Genomic DNA, 474 nt, shown 5'->3' with positions numbered 1-474 from the left:
TTCCTCATATCAGTGAGGTCATGTGATACATGTCTTTCTCTGATTGACTTATTTCACTCAGCATAACACCCTCCAGTTCCATCCACGTCGTTGCAAATGGCAAGATCTCATTCCTTTTGATGGCTGCATAATATTCCATTGTGTATATATACCACCTCTTCTTTATCCATTCATCTGTCGATGGACATCTTGGCTCTTTCCACAGTTTGGCTATTGTGGACATTGCTGCTATAAACATTGGGGTGCACGTACCCCTTCGGGTCCCTACATTTGTATCTTTGGGGTAAATACCCAGTAGTGCAATTGCTGGATCGAACGGTAGCTCTAATTTCAACTGTTTGAGGAACCTCCATACTGTTTTCCAGAGGGGTTGCACCAGCTTGCATTCCCACCAACTGTGTAGAAGGGTTCCCCTTTCTCCACATCCCCGCCAACATCTGTTGTTCCCTGACTTGTTAATTTTAGCCATTCTGA

The sequence above is a fragment of the Callorhinus ursinus genome, unplaced genomic scaffold (genome assembly GCF_003265705.2).
Source record: "Callorhinus ursinus isolate GAN/ISIS: 27379988/994484 unplaced genomic scaffold, GSC_fseal_2.0 scaffold10, whole genome shotgun sequence".
Taxonomy (NCBI): domain Eukaryota; kingdom Metazoa; phylum Chordata; class Mammalia; order Carnivora; family Otariidae; genus Callorhinus; species Callorhinus ursinus.
The sequence above is the reverse complement of the archived record's forward strand: the minus strand, read 5'-3'. Positions refer to the sequence as shown.